Source organism: Oncorhynchus clarkii, chromosome 20, assembly GCF_045791955.1.
Source record: "Oncorhynchus clarkii lewisi isolate Uvic-CL-2024 chromosome 20, UVic_Ocla_1.0, whole genome shotgun sequence".
Taxonomy (NCBI): Eukaryota; Metazoa; Chordata; class Actinopteri; order Salmoniformes; family Salmonidae; genus Oncorhynchus; species Oncorhynchus clarkii.
The window spans coordinates 64,652,915-64,665,791 of NC_092166.1; positions in this window are offsets into that span (position 1 = coordinate 64,652,915).

Consider the following 12,877-nt stretch of genomic DNA (forward strand, 5'->3'; position numbering starts at 1 on the left):
GTTTTAATAGTAGAATGCACAAGGTATCATTTTGATTTTGGGTAGTGCAACATCAGTTCCTCTTGTCATGTCAGTCATTGCATACCTTAGAGAGCTATTTATAACTTGTCAGAAATGTCCAGATCAAGTAGCCCATGACAGCTAATTTTTTATTTCATTTAGGTTTTTTAGCCGAACGATATTGTTGTAATTTTTTAGTCACTGAAATATTACATGAATACACATTAGACATGGCAAAATGTGTACTGCAAGAAAATGTGCCTTAAAACAGCAAAATGTTCTTTGCATCCCATGACAAAATGTGTAGAATTGCAGGACATAAGCTTTAAACCTGCTCAATTTTCTCCAACCAACAAGAAGGGCGTGAACAGACGTGGCGCGAACATGATTTTTCCCAATACTGGAAGTGGGGCCAGAGTGAAAAATAACCCTTGATCTATAGGACTCCAAAAGGACTTTATTCTGATTCAGTATCAAAGACTCTAGTCCAGTCTTTTTGTCAATCTCACAGTGAGTGTCCCTGAGTTTACGCTGACAAAAATAAAAAGCGATGTGTGTGTGTGTGTGTGTGTGTGTGTGTGTGTGTGTGTGTGTGTGTGTGTGTGTGTGTGTGTGTGTGTGTGTGGTGAGGTGTGGTGTGTGTCTCTTGCTCTCTCTTCCTAGTCCCACTCTTGTATCTCTCTGCCATTTGGATCCACACATTCTCCCATTCAGGCGAAGAGAAGAGAAGAAATAGAAAATGAGATCAAAAGAGAGGAGAGACAAGTGTTTTCTCCCTAATGCCAGACCTGGGTCAGACCCGGGCCAACTCTGCTGTCTTAGGGCGCTTATTATGCTAGACCACAGACACCCTGGGTGACACTGCCAATCAACCCAGGCAAACAGAGGAGAGAAGAGTGGGAGGGAGGAGAGATGAGAGCGGAGGAGGGAGGGCATGTGTTTGTTAAGTGCATGTAGTCTGTGGCTTTGTGGGCAATCAATGCTACCTTACTGGACTGTGTGAAAGGATCCTGCTGAGCGGGCGTAACTGCGTTTGTGTGTGTGTCCAGTTTGCAACAAGATACATAGTGTGTCCAGTAGAGACAACAAGATACATAGGTTTTCAGTGCAGACATGTACCAGTGATTTGGTCCCTTTCTGTGTATCAGTGATTTGGTCCAGTGCACATTGGGGTGAGGGGTGTGAATTCATTAGCGGTGGTAATTACAGGATCCCTCTCTACAGTAATAATGTGTCATTAAACCCCCTCAGCCTCCCACATTACCAATTAAGATCAGAGGGGGAGAGGTTAAATACCAACCCACAACCTGTGCATGTGTGTGGTGTGTGTGGTGTGTGCGTGTGCGTGCATTGTGTGTGTGTGTGTGTTTGTGTGTGTGTGTGTGTGTGTGTGTGTGTGTGTGTGTGTGTGTGTGTGTGTGTGTGTGTGTGTGTGTGTGTGTGTGTGTGTGTGTGTGTGTGTGTGTGTGTGTGTGTGTGTGTGTGTGTGTGTGTGTGTGTGTGTGTTCGTGTCATTGAAGACTCTTTAGAGGAGGAAGGGGAGGACAATCCTCCTCATGGAATTTCATTTTTTATTTAAATAGTGTAACATTAAAAAGGTTATCATAAAACTATACTAAGTATATTCACATGTCACCAAATAATTGATTAAAACAAACTGTTTTGCGAAGGTCTACAGTAGCCTCAACAGCACTCTGTAGGGTAGCACCATAGTGTAGCTGGAGAACAGCCAGTTTCTGAGTACATTGACTTCAACACAAAACCTAGGAGGCTCGTGGTTCTCACCCCCTTCCATAGAAATAAAATAAAATCCAATCAAATGTTATTGGTCACATACACATGGTTAGCAGATGTTAATGTGAGTGTAGTGAAATGCTTGTGCTTCTAAATCTAAAAGGGTGAATGAGAATATGTACATATAAGTATATGGATGAGCGATGGCCGAGCGGCATAGGCAAGGTGCAATAGATGGTATAAATGCAGTATATACATGTGGTGTAAGATATGCAAACATTATTAAAGTGCCGTTATTTAGTGGCATTGTCTAAAGTAACTAGTGATCCGTTTATGAAAGTGGCCAGTGATTGGGTATCAATGTAGGCAGCAACCTCTCTGAGTTAGTAATTGCTGTTTAGCAGTCTGATGGCCTTGAGATAGAAGCTGTTTTTCAATATCTCGGTCCCAGCTTTGATGCACCTGTACTGACCTCGCCTTCTGGATGATAGCGGTGTGAACAGGCAGTGGCTCGGGTGGTTGATGTCCTAGACACAACATCCAAAGGACGTCCTCCAACCTATCAGAGCTCTTGCAGCATGAACTGACATGTTGTCCACCCAATCAGAGAATGAATCCAGTACTGAAAGCATCATCTACAACTAGCCAGCACTGCAGTGCATAAAATATGGTGAGTAGTTGACTCAAAAAGAGAGAAAGACAATAGCTGAACAGTTTTTAACAAATGTATTTCTTCCGAAATGAAGGAGAAGCAAGAGAGAGAGATATATTTTGTTGCATTTTTATTTAACTAGCAAATGCAGCTAGCTAGTTTAGCCTAGTCAAACACCGGGCTCAAACATAGAGGGATGCTATGTTAGCTAGCTGACTATGGCTATCCAACACTGGAACTCTTCCAAGTCAAGGTAAGCTTTTGGTTTTGTTCATTCATTTCATTTCCTCCGGGGCCCGCCGGAGTAACTGCTAAAGTGCTTGCTGCTGACTGTATACTGTACTGCATGATCATAGCGGGTTTACTAACACATTAGTTCTAGTAGCTATGATGACTATGACGTTAATATGGTGACAACGATGAAGGCTGTGTGTAGTGGCTAGCGGTTATGATATGAAGGTTTGGCTTGGAAAGTTTTTTGTTCACCTGGTCACAGAAAGCTGATGTGTTTTGCACTGAAGTCCACATGCAAAGGAAAAAGTGAGAGGAGAGAGCATAGATGCGAGAAGGAATACAACAATCAATCAACAATCAATCAAAGGGATCATGCTTTTTGTATGTGGCTGCTATGAAAGTGAACTGTGTTTGCATATGATCAGTGGTGTATTAATTATGTTGAACAACTTTTCTTAAACGGAAGCAAACGGAACGAAACGGGGATAAACATACCTGAATTTGTGCAATAGAAATGTTAATTTGCAACTGTTGGACTAATGATTACACCCTAGATCAGCTAGATGCAGGCAAGATTGGACTAATGATTACACCCCAGATCAGCTAGATGCATGCAAGAGTGGACTAATAATTACACCCCAGATCAGCTAGATGCAGGCAAGATTGTGCAAGGCGGTATTGAATGTGTCAATGTCTGTCACCTTGATTACTCAAATGTCTCTCGACCTGTGCACCTACGCTGTAAACTTTCCTTCATAGGCTAGGTTGTTGCAACCTCATGATGGGTATAGGGAAAATTAGAGAGGCCTAGACCTATCGATGATACTTTGAGCTGGGTGAATGGAATATCATCCAATATGCTGTAATATAAATAAGACCATGCTCATTAAAAATAATCTTCATCCCTCATCTGAAACGGTACCGACCATCACTGGTATGTGTGTGTCCCAACTAAACTACCCCAAAGTCAGGGCTGTGTTGGAATAGACATTTAATCTCTCATTCGGGGTTATGTCACAATGACAAATGTCAAGCTTTTACTTGATGAAAAGCTGAAATGAAAGACAATAAACTTGACAAAAATGGTCACATTATGATCCATGAGATGCATACAGTATGTGACCTATAGCATTTCAATTATTTACGATAGGGTAGAGGAATACAAAGAGACTACTGGTGTCATCTGGAAATGTTAGGGGATCATAAAAGTTCACACTTGTGATTTGCGTTTGTATCCATATTTCTATTTTTGACACTGTGCTCTTCATTTGACTTTGGATGAATAAACAGGATAATGTCCGTGACTCAAAATCCAACAGCAAATGATGAACATTCAAAAGGCTGTAGACAAAGGATTTAATTTTCAGAATATGAAGTTTATGTTCAGAGTACATAGATTGAAGGACATCTCCCAGTAGCTACCGCTTGGTCTAGCAAACCGAGCGGATAAGACACAACCTCCTTTTAAATCCACACGATATACACTGAGTGTGCAGGACATTGAATTCATGCCAATACTTGACATTGTTGGACATAAAAGTGTGTGTGTGCTTCTGTGCCTTCATGCGTGTGAGTGATCACTGTGTGTGTGTGTGACTACCAGTAAAACAAGAAGAGATGCCAAACACACAAGGTGGTCTTCCAAAGACCCTTACAGCCCTGAGAGACAAAGAACAAACAAACAAAGGGATACAAGAGAGGAGAGAAAAGAAAGGCTACAGGGATGAAAAGAGAGAAAGGTCATGTCAAGGTCATGTCAGTGAGCCTTGAATCTGACTTCTAGTAAACATGTCAAATCAAATCAAATTTGATTGGTCGCATACACATATTCTTCAGATGTCGCAGGTGCAGCGAAATGCTTTTTATTTCTAGCTCCAACAGTGCACTAATGCCTAACAATACAAAACAATACACACAAATCCCACAAATTTCAAGAAAGAAATGAAGAAATATCAGAACAAGCAATGTCAGAGTCCACATGTATGTGTGTGTCGAGGGTTGGGGTCACCAGATGACCCCACAGTGTGTGCCGGGGAAGAGCAGGACACTGGTGATAATGTATTTCTTATTGCGTTGAAGTAGTACTGAGAGAAACGGAGGAAAGGAAGAGTCTGTTTCCTCTCACCCTCTCAGTGCTGTGAGTACACACCAGGGGAGAACGACTGCCAACTCTCATTTAGGCCACAGAAGTTCAAGGCCGACAACGGTACTGCGGGCGTTGTTAGCAGAAAAAGGATCCCTCATTATATTGAATGTAAAAATGGCAGAAGACAATCATGGTACCAATAATTTATTCTAATATACCAGATGTATGTCCTTGAACTGATTTATAAAAAAATTGCTTACAGAAGAAGTTATAAGGATAATTTAGTTGCTAATGGCAGCCTGCAGTACCCAGTTGGTATTCAACTTTAGATGAGAGTGGGCAGCACTGAGCTAGCCTGCAACGTCACTTTCTGGATTAGCTCAAACTGCGCATGTTATGTCTCCATGAGATGCCATCTTAACTGACTTCATTTGGTTTCAATGCAATGTTGAGTTTTCGCATAGGAATGAGTGGTGTCATGTGATCGATGGCTTTGTCCATTCATACATACAATCATCCGTACACACAGGCCCGCTACCCTACCCTCAACCCCACATACACAAACTTTTACTGATTACCTCACAAAAGTCAAGCTTCTCTGAGGGTTTAAAGTGGAACTGACAGTATTTTAACTACTTTGCAGGCAAATATCAATCAAAAATATAAAATCTTCAGTATATGCTTCAAAACCAACTTCATAAGAGGTTTCAGATTCAGATTCAGAGATTCAGAGATGTAGATTCAGAAAATGTTGTCTTGACATTTAAAAAAAAAAGTCCTCCGAAACATGACCCGCCAAACCGCACTTCTTAACTCCCGCCCGCTTAACCTGGAAGCCAGCTGCACCAATGTGTCTGAGGAAACACCATTCACCTGACGACCGAGGTCAGCCTGCAGGCACTCGGCCCACCACAAGGAGTACTAGCGCGAGATGAGCCAAGAAAAGCCCCTCTGGCCAAACACTCCACTAACCCGAACGACGCTGGGCCAATTGTGCGCCGCCCTATAGGACTCCCGATCACGGCCAGTTGTGATATCGATCACGGCCAGTTGTGAACAAACCAGGGTCTGTAGTGAAGCCTCTAGCACTGGGATCCAGTGCCTTAGACCGCTGCGCCACTCAGGAGCGCCTAGTTTCGGTAGCTGCAGCTAGAGATGCAGGTGTCATTTGGTTATCTAGCAGGAAATGTGAATCGCTGAGGAAACACAATTCAGCCTGCAGGCGCCCGGTCTTAACGTCAACAGTGAAGAGGCGACTCCGGGATGCTGGCCTTCTAGGCAGAGTGTTCTTTTGCCCATCTTAATCATTTATTTTTATTGGCCAGTCTGAGATATGGATTTTTCTTTGCAACTCTGCCTAGAAGGCCAGCATCCCGGAGTCGCCTCTTCACTGTTGACGTTGAGACTGGTGTTTTGCGGGTACTATTTAATGAAGCTGCCAGTTGAGGACTTGTGAGGTGTCTGTTTCTCAAACTAGACACTCTAATGTACTTGTCCTCTTGCTCAGTTGTGCACCGGGGCCTCCCACTCCTCTTTCTATTCTGGTTAGAGCCAGTTTGCGCTGTTCTGTGAAGGGAGTAGTAGCACAGCATGGTACGAGGTCTTCAGTTTCTTGGCAGTTTCTCACATGAAATAGCCTTAATTTCTCAGAACAAGACTGACGAGTTTCAGAAGATAGGTCTTTGTTTTTAGCCATTTTGAGCCTGTAATCGAACCCACAAATGCTGATGCTCCAGATACTCAACTAGTCTAAAGAAGGCCAGTTTTATTGCTTCTTTAATCAGGACAACAGTTTTCAGCTGTGCTGACATAATTGCAAAAGGTTTTTTAAATTATAAATGAGCCTTTTAAAATGATAAACGTTGATTAGCTAACACAACGTGCCATTGGAACACAGGAGTGATGGTTGCTGATAATGGGCCTCTGTACACCTATGTATTGTATATCCCATTAAAAAATCAGCTGTTTCCAGCTACAATAGTCATTTACAACATTAACAATGTTTGCACTGTATTTCTGATCAATTTGATGTTATTTTAATGGACAAAAATGAAGGTAACTGAGGTGCTATTGGAGTTTGCTATTTTTGAACTATTCCATTGGTTCCATTGCACTGGGCAGAACTAACCAAGCACAGCTCAAGTATCTGAAAGTATTTTTACGTTATGCATTTCACCCAGGTTCGGTAGATATATAATGACTATGACGTGGGGTTTGTGTACTTGCTCTGATAATGCATGACTAGGGAAACATTATCCTAGCTAGCGCTGCCACCATCCTTCAACTCTGACAGGGTTTGTGACATCACCAAGGCAAGCTCAGGCTTGCTCAGCCAGCCCTCCCAAGGTCTGAGGCATGAGGACACAAACACACACACACACAGACTCCTCTAATCACAGACAGACCCTGTCGATGCCCGGCGACAAAATTACAACTTGCTTGATTTGGATGGAGTGTGGCTCTTCAGACTAAGCAATCATTTATTGCCTCCATCAGCTACTAAAGAGGCCTAAACTCTCAAACCAGCCTGACTGACCTCCAAAACCCCACCAAGGAGTCACTTCTAACCCCTTTGTCTCAACTCCCCCACACAACTCAACATTATACTGTATTCACGTTTCCCATTCATGCCATTAGCACACTGAGTCAGTACCCTAGTGGTGAGAGCGAGAGAGAGAGACAGAGACAGAGACAGAGACAGAGAGAGAGAGAGAGAGAGAGAGAGAGAGAGAGAGAGAGAGAGAGAGAGAGAGAGATTCTAACGTAACCATTATGTTAGAATGTGCATTCACTTCAGACAAAGAAATCTGTTGGCAGATTTGAAAAGATAGGAAAGGTTGTCTGAAACCTGATGCATGGCGGAACTACAACAGTCCTAGTTCATTTACTCAGTACCAAAACCAGTTGTTTTCCCAATGGCTATAATACCGAAACTAAGTACAAGAATTGGAACAACATTGCACCATACGTGGCAATTTATTCTTCCATTGTCTATTTCAAATTTAACTCTGCACAATTGCAGTCCAACAGCTTTCCTGTCCATTCAAGAGTGCACTTTCCGCACAGTCAGCACATAAAACCAATAGCAGCACCATCCTGTCCCAGACAGGACACAGACACAACAAGCGTGGTCTGAATCTTTACTATGGGGCCCTATACATTCAACCCAGACATCCACCACCCCTTTACAGCTCACAATGGATTGGCCCAGTGAATGAAGCTGCCAGGAGCCCACAGCGGCCTGGGCTATAGCTGGGTAGAGGGTCTCCCCGGGCGGCCATTGTGATGGTAAGTGAGGCCTGAATGGAATGGGGACGAGCAGGACACATATAAAACAGAGGAAAGATAAAGGGTAAGGTGAGACAACAAACAACCACCGCAGAGATAGATCGGATAGAACACAGAGTCCCCCTGACCTAATAACAAGGGTTCTGTTCTTGTGGTTTTGGGGGTTAGGGAAGTGATCTTGGTTGGGTGGCAGGTAGCCTAGCAGTTAGAGAGTTGGGCCAGTCATTGAATTGTTGCTGGTTCAAATACCTGAGCTAACAAGGTGAACAATCTGTCCATTTGGCCTTGAGAAAGACCCTGCAAAACAATACATTTCACTGCACCCCATCCGGTGTATGTGACATTAAAAAACCATCTTGAGGTAAATACAGGTTTATTGATTGATTTTATTTTCCAGTTTAAAAAAAACACGTTTTTAAAATGTATGCACAGTTTTAAAAACATGACAGGTATATCACAAAAAAGTCTGATTTATTTCCATTGTGGTTCCTATTACAATGTTTTGGACAGTTTGTGTAAAAAAAAGAGACAGAAAGAGTGTGCCTGCTCTTTTAGCTGCACTGAAAGGACAAAGACAGTGAGACAAAGACAATAAACACAAGGCTTGTCAAGGCATCAGGAAGAAAAGGGTTGAAACCGGCTCTATAATCCTCAACCGTTAAGGTTCCAAACACATGTCATTTTCTTAACCCATTTAATGACTTAACAGCATTTAATGACTTAACAGCATAGGTTTCAAGCATCATGCTAGCTAGTCTTGGATGTTAGCCTGAGAGAAGTTACTGGAGAGACGAGTAATACAACGTAAACTGATGATATAAAATGTAAAATTGTTTAAGCACAGGCCATTGTCTCCTGTAGTTCATATTGCCTTTATAATGTTAGCAACATATCAAAAAGTGACTGAATGTTTGAAAATTATACATGACATCATTAGAATTATGCCTTAATTAATTGACTTGATGGATCAGCTTCTGACAAACTTTTATCAACAGGTTAGTGGTTAAAAATATATATCTTTATGACAGTGGAGGCTTCTCTGAGGAGGAAGGGGAGGACTGTCCTCCTCAGTGAATTTCATACAAATTAAAACATTTAAAAAGTTATCCTTTTTAGATAAAACTATACTAAATATAATCACACGTCACCAAATAATTTATTATAACACACTATTTTGCAAAGAAGGTCTACAGTAGCCTCAACAGCACTATGTTTGTTAGCACCATGGTGTAGCCGGAGGACAGCTAGCTTTCGCCCTCTGAGTACATTGACTTCAATACAAAACTTAGTTCTCACTAGGTTCTCACCATCGTTCTCACCCACTTCTGTAGATTTACACAGTAATTATGACAACTTCCGGAGGACGTCCTCCAACCTATCAGAGCTCTTGCAGCATGAACTGACATGCTGTCCACCCAATCAAAGGTTCAGAGAATTAATCGACTACAGAAAGCATAAGCTAGCTAGCACTGCAGTGCATAAAATGAGGTGAGTAGTTGACTCAAAGAGAGAGAAAGAAAATAGTTGAACAGTTTTTAACAAATGAATTTCTTCCTAAATGAAGCAGAAATAGAGAGAGAGAGATGTCTTTTTTTCTACTTTCAGTGGTGGGGACTGGCTGATCCTGGCCTTCCACATTCAATATAGTGATGTAGGGTGATTTTCCACAGGTCAAAAGATTTTGAGAGAAATAATAATAATATGAGCATTCATCCAAATCTACAGCAGCTTTCCTGCGTGTGTGCACCCGTTCGTGTCTGCGTGCCTGCATAAATTTGAATGCATGTGTTTGTGTGTTTGTTCTGTTCCCAGTGCTGAGTCAGAAGGGGACAATATATTAAGCCTGACCAGGGATATGGACCGCTCCTCAGTCCAGGCAGATCTCTACCTGCCCTTTTCACTGATGGTTTTACACAGGACACATAATATAACAATTGGGTGCCTGCTTCTTCACAACTATTGACCCAACACACAGTACAGTCAGTGGAACACAGCCCAGGTGGACAAGATGTTCTAGTTCTTTAGAACAGGAGCTCAAGTGGACATTCCATTCTGGAGTGACGTCATACACCATGATGGATGGAAATATTTCTACTTCCTCTAACCGGGTTAAACAGAGATGTGCTGAATCATCTGTGTGTTTGAAAGGATGTGAATACATTAGTACACTGATTCCCTCTCTTCTCCTTGCCTCTGCTCTCATCTTTTGAAAATAAACTATTAGAGAAATAAGGTCCGCTGTACTCTCTGACCTTACCCATAATGCATCTGTCCTATAAAGGGCACCCAAATCCCTCTCTGTGTGTGTGATTAGAAACAGAGGACCAGAGAGAAGGGGCTTAGGGGATCAGGGCCAAGGCCGGGGGGGACATCTGTAGGGCTGCTGGGGGACACAGGGACTTGGCAGGACGGGTTCTGGAGCTGACAGGTGAGGGGTGAAGGAAAGGAGGGGGACAGCAGGACAGGAGGGTGTTTTTTGAATGTGCACCCTTTTAAGAGCAGATGCAGATTCTTAGTACACACACTCTCCTCTCCGTGTGTCTCCTCTCTGCCAGAGGGAAGGGGGACAGTCAGTCACACAAGAACAACAAACCGAGAAAAGAGAACCAGTATGGATACGCTTAGCTCAGTGTTGTCTTAGTGCTTAAACTCCCTCCTCTCTCTCTTCCAGGGGGAAGTAGGCCAGTCAGTCACAGCCCAGGTGGCAGATAGGCCAAGTGTGATTCAGGCTATTATTATTCACAATAATACTGGGTCATTGGAGGGGGTGGAGGTGGGCTCAGACAGGTGCACTGTGGACCCTCTACCACCCCCCTCACCTCCCACCCCTCTCACCTGGGCTAAGAGCCTGGGGGCCTGGTGTGTGTGTGTGTGTCTGTGTGTGTGTGTTGCTCCAGGCACAATGAAGAGAGAGAGCCTGTCAGTGACCACCTGCTGAGCAGCTGTCAGGGTCCAGTTTCAGGGTCGGCTTTCCAGCCAGGGAGGCAGTAGCACACCCACCTACCTACCTGCCTGCCCATATATCCATCTATCTATTCATTTATCAATCCATCCATTTATCCATCCCTTCATCCATCCATGCCTTTTCACGCTTGCTACGGTAGGTTAGTTTAACCCTAACCTTAAACTGAATGAAAATATATGTTGTTCTTGAATAAAAGCTGAACAGTTGAGGTCAATTTATTTCTTCCACCACTAAATGGTTGGCAAATATCATCATGAATCTAATGTTCTTTCCAGAATAATGTCACTGCATGTTTAATTCTCAGTTAATCACCTGCATTCTTACAGTATGCCACAAAGATCAAATCAGGTGCATATTGTTATGCCACAAAGATCAAATCAGGTGCATATTGTTATGCCACAAAGATCAAATCAGGTGCATATTGTTATGCCACAAAGATCAAATCAGGTGCATATTGTTATGCCACAAAGATCAAATCAGGTGCATATTGTTATGCCACAAAGATCAAATCAGGTGCATATTGTTATGCCACAAAGATCAAATCAGGTGCATATTGTTATGCCACAAAGATCAAATCAGGTGCATATTGTTATGCCACAAAGATCAAATCAGGCAAAGTTATGTTTGGAACATTGACATGGTTAAAAGGATACTGTTGAAATTCAGTTTTATCTCCTAAATTGTAGCAATTTGACTAAATTATCATGCAGAGACTTGATTGTTGAATTTTTGTGAAGTAGTTCTGATTGCATCGATTTCCCAATAACCTTAATGAATCGATATAGCCAAAGTTGTGCTTTCTAGTATAACAAGAGTTTACTGGGCAATGGGCACCAGTGGGTGGAGAGACTAGCCGGTGTGACAAACAGGGAAAGACGTTTCTGATTGCAGTAAATGTCTTCCGCGGGTTATTTCATTGATTACAGTTTCTATTCATTCAGCAGGTAAAGTTCAATTTAGAACATTGACATGAATGAAAAGAGATGCAGTTCAAATTCCCTTTTATAAGAGATCAAATATTTACTTTACTTGTCTATACGGGACGGAAAGGTATTTTCAATCCCTCCGATATGCACACACACAAACAATAAGTTAGAGAGGCTGGAGCAGTTGCAATTGTAGCAATTTAACTAAATGAACTACCGATACAATGGTTCGCTAAGTCCCAACAACTTGAGTCCAAATTGAGTCCAAAGTCCCTAACATTTGAGTCAGTCCTATAGAGTCCCAAGTCCCTAGTGTTTGAGTCAGAGTCCTATAGAGTCCCAAGTAGAGTCGCGAGTCCATTGATAGGCTAAAAGCTGCGGTCTAGCAATCTTTGAAGTTCCATTTAATAATGTAGAAAGCTAGCTGACTTACGGTGCTGAACATTAGTAAGGATAGCTAGCTAATACAGTAGCTACTGCAGTGAATTGAGCAAGGGAGAAAGATTTTCTGACAACATCAAGTCTGAGTTCTGGACTCAAGTACTACAACACTGTGTTGCACTATCTGATGTAAGACAATGGCTTAGGATTGGAAAGACAGACATAACATTTTCACAATGGTTATTCTTCTATGGAAGGTGGGATTAATAACGTAGGTGGCAGGTAGCCTAGTGGTTAGAGCGTTGGACTAGTAACCAGCAGGTAGCCTAGTGGTTAGAGCGTTGGACTAGTAACCAGCAGGTAGCCTAGTGGTTAGAGCGTTGGACTAGTAACCAGCAGGTAGCCTAGTGGTTAGAGCGTTGGACTAGTAACCAGCAGGTAGCCTAGTGGTTAGAGCGTTGGACTAGTAACCAGCAGGTAGCCTAGTGGTTAGAGAGCTGGACTAGTAACCTGAAAGGTTGCAAGATCAAATCCCCGAGCTGACAAATCTGTCTTTCTGAACAAGGCAGTTAACCCACTGTTCCTAGGCCATCATTGAAAATAATAATTTG